Below are 4,137 nucleotides of genomic sequence, written 5' to 3'. Positions count from 1 at the left end.
CAGGGCAGGAGATTACAAGCCCAGAATGAACCCAGAAAGAGCTGTGTTTCAACATAGATGGGGACTGTATTTGACCAAACAATAGTGTATGAACCCTGCTGCTCAACCTACCCTTTGGGTCTGGCTAAGGCAATTGCTCCTGTGGCCTCACAATCCCTGATCATGGTGTCCTGGGGTCCACACATCACACTCAGGGAGATTCCCAGAAGTAGGCATGCATGAGTGTCCCATACAAAGTCACTCTGCTTGCACTAAGCACAAACTCCCTATGCCCTTGCAATGGAGAGAAAAAAGGAAGATGGATGCCTCCACTGGCTGAATTCAGAGCTTCCAGTGGAGGTCACAGCCCCGCCCCTACCTGAGGGCCTGGGTGCTGCTAATAAAGGCAATTGGAAACACCTGTTACCACTTGGGGCCTGAGGACATACTCAGGAATCCCTCCAGGAGCTAGCAGTCTGGCAGACGTCCTGACACCGGGATAGCTTTGCTCCTTGTTGGAAGGGCCTTCGGGACAGAGGAACGTTACAAATGATGTACAGAAATACAGGGAAAGTGGGAAAAATTACCCCCCTGCCCACTATTACATTTAACTGTTGACTGTAAATCATTCATCCCCCAAGAAAGAACATAATAAATATTTGTGAGTTTAAAATAATTGTAGGTTAAATAGGGAACATTCTTTAGAGCCATGCAATACTAATCCATTGAGCATTGGATGTCACTGTTAAAAACAGTGCAGTAATAGTTGTAGTAGTGTGTAGTATCTGCAAAAGGAAATGTATTGTGTGTCAAATATTCCCTTCAATTATAAGAGAAAATCTATCAGGCAGAAGAAATGACCCCTCATGTGATATGGGGCTAAATAAATAAATAAATAAATATGCAAATAAATGGGGATGATCTATGAGGATTAAAAAAACAAAAAACACAGGAAGACCTGATTATGCAGAAATATCGAAAATGACTGCTGAGAAACAGAGGGCTGCTTCAAAACTTCCCTGACACTTCAGGGTCCAGGCAAATTAATAATTCCCGAGAATGAAAAGAAAGGCACATGTATTGAAGCTTACACAAGAAAATGGAGGCAAGTTCTGTGCTATGATAATTACAATGAGGATATTGATAGAAAGGCTATTGGAAATGCTCCTGGAAGGCTTATAATTTATAATTGTAGTGAATCCTGCTCCAACTATGTGACCAATTATTTAAGAATAAGGAGGCTGTTATAAATGTGGTAATTCTGCATTAAGATCAAATAAAAAGGTCAACAATTCTAAAAATGACTGATATATATATATATGTATATATATATATATATGTACATATATGTAAGTGTATCTTTATTATAGACTCTGATGGATACTTGCATGGCTATGCAGAGACATATCATGGCTTCTGCCAGAGAGACTTACAAAGCTGAGGCTCCAGAAACCTAGGTGAAATCGCCAACAAAACAAGTCAAAGCTCTGCAGTGCCCTGCTGACTCTCTTTGTATATCAGGGCATGCAAGTAAAATAAGTATATAAGTAAAATATTAATGAGTACAGACAGATTGAGTGAGAGCCTGTGAGAGTCAGAGATAGAGAAGGGAAGAAGAGAAATAGAAGAGTGGGAAAGAGACCAGAAGTCAAAAACCTCCCACACTGTGTTCATACATGACAGGTTCAAACCTGGGTTGTAGAGATTGTAAGGCAGCAGTCTCACGTCCACAGATCCCAGACCACCCCAGCATTCACCATATGTGTGTAGTATTTACGACACAAAATGTATTGTGACTGTAAACTTCCCTTCAATTATAAGAGAAAAATCTATCAAGCAGAAGAAATGACCCCTCATGTAATATAAGACTAAATAAATACATAAATATGCAAATAAATGGGGATGATCTAGGAGGATTTGAAAAACAAATAAAAAATAAAAGCAAAAAGCACAAGAAGACCTTATTACAGCAGAAAAAGGAAACCATCTGCTGAGAAACAGAGGGCTGCTTCAAAAATTCAGAGACACTTCAGAGTCCAGGGAAATTAAGATTTCAGGAGAATGAAAAGAAAATCATATGTACTGAAGCTTAAACTAGAGATAGGAGGCAAGTTCTTTACTATGATAATTACAATAAAGATGCTGATAGAAATGCTATTAGAAATGCTACTGGAAGGTTTTATTATTTATAATTGTATTGAATCCTGCTCCAACTCGGTGGACAATTAATAATGAAAAAAGGAAGCTGTTATACATGTGTTAATTCTGATAAAGGTCAATTACATAGGTCGACAATTCTATAAATGAGATATGTATATATATATAAATATATATATATATATATATATGTATATGTTTATTATAAAGTCTCAGATATACTGCCATGGAAATGAGGAGACAGAATATGGCTTGTGTCAGAGAGACTTACAAAGCTGTGACTTCATTAGCCTAGGTGATATCACCAACAAAAACAAGTCAGAGCTCAGCAGTGCTTTGGTAACTTTCTTTGTATATCTGGGCCTGTCAGTAAAATAAGTATATAAGTAAAATATCAATCAGTGAAGACAGAGTGTGTGAGAGCATGTGAGAGTTAGAGACAGAGAAGGCGAGAAGAGAAATAGATGAGTTGGAAAGAGACCAGAAGTCAAAAACATCCTACACTGTGTTCATTGATGACAGGTTCAAACCTGGCTTGTAGAGATTGTAAGGCAGCAGCTCTCATGCCCACAGAACCCAGACAGCCCCAGCCTTCACGATATGCTGTACTACCAGACCTGACAGTAATGCGTGTGTGTGTGTGTGTGTGTCTGTCTGTCTGTGTGTGTCTGTGTGTGCTCAGAGCTCACCTATAATAGTCTCATAGCAAGGGAGTCAAGGTAGCCAGACACACCTGCAACTTATATACAGAGAACTTATCTGGTCAGGGCAAGCCTAGCCCAGATTCTGGCTAAGAAAGAATGCAAATGCAAAGGTACTCTCATGTCTCCCTCTCCTGAGTTCCTGATTCAATCCCATGCCTCACTATCATCCAAACACTGCCAACGGGGTAAGCTGGGGCACCCAACAGAATTCAGGGTAATTAGCCTGTCCGGTCACGTTTGGCTGCCTACTCAGCCTCCAGACTCTCAGTCCACTGCTCAGGGCAGCAGATTACAAGCCCAGAAAGTACCCAGAAAGAGCTGTGTTTCAACATAGATGGGAAATGTGTTTGACAAAACAATAGTGGATGAACCCGGCCGCTTACACCTACCCTTTGGTTCCAGCCAAAGCAATTGCTCCTGTGTCCTCACAATCACTGATCATGGTGTCGTGGTATCCACACATCACACTCAGAGAGATTCCCAGAAGTAGACATGCATTAGTGTCCCATACAAAGTCTCTCTGCTTGCGGGAAGCACAAACTCCCAGGGCCCTTGCTATGGAGAGACAAAAGGAAGATGGATTCCTCCATTGGTGAAATTAGGAGCTTCCAGTGGAGATCATGGCCCCACCCTCACCTGAGGGCCTGGATGCTGCTAATAAAGGCAATTGGAGACACCTGTTACCACTTCGGGCCTGAGGACATACTCAGGAATCCCTCCAGGAGCTAGCAGGCTAGCAGACGTCCTGACCCCGGGATAGCTTTGCTCCTTGTTGGAAGGGCCTTTGGGCCAGAGGTGAGAACAATCCCTAGATACAAGAACGAACTTCAGGTTTCAAAAGGATTTGAAAACCCCATGAGGCACTTGGAAAAGACATTTCGCAGCCATCAAAACACCCTCTTTCAGGACCCTGGAAGCTTCCATTTTGCATGGAAAATCTGGACACTGGTGTGACCATCAGTACCACAGATCCTTTACATTCAGCCCAATAGAGGGAAAGCACAATGTGTGTGTCCGGATGGTAGAGTTTCACTTCTCTTGACCTGGGCTCTAATGGAATAAGGACTAGGATGCGGTGCAGGAAATTGAGGAGAGCTGCATTTAGGCTGAGTGTCAGCCACAGGGCACTGGAGAATTGGAGTCAAGCCCAGAGGGTCTGGACAGATGGAGATGGACATATTCCCATTACCTGCAGCAGGAATGCTGTCTTTCTCTGTTCCCCTCTGTACTACGCCATATGTAGGAGACTATATAATCCAAAAGGCAAAGAAAGGAAAATTTCAACACCAGGAAGACC

The sequence above is a fragment of the Erinaceus europaeus genome (assembly GCF_950295315.1).
Source record: "Erinaceus europaeus chromosome 6 unlocalized genomic scaffold, mEriEur2.1 SUPER_6_unloc_1, whole genome shotgun sequence".
Taxonomy (NCBI): domain Eukaryota; kingdom Metazoa; phylum Chordata; class Mammalia; order Eulipotyphla; family Erinaceidae; genus Erinaceus; species Erinaceus europaeus.
This window is presented reverse-complemented; position numbering follows the sequence as displayed.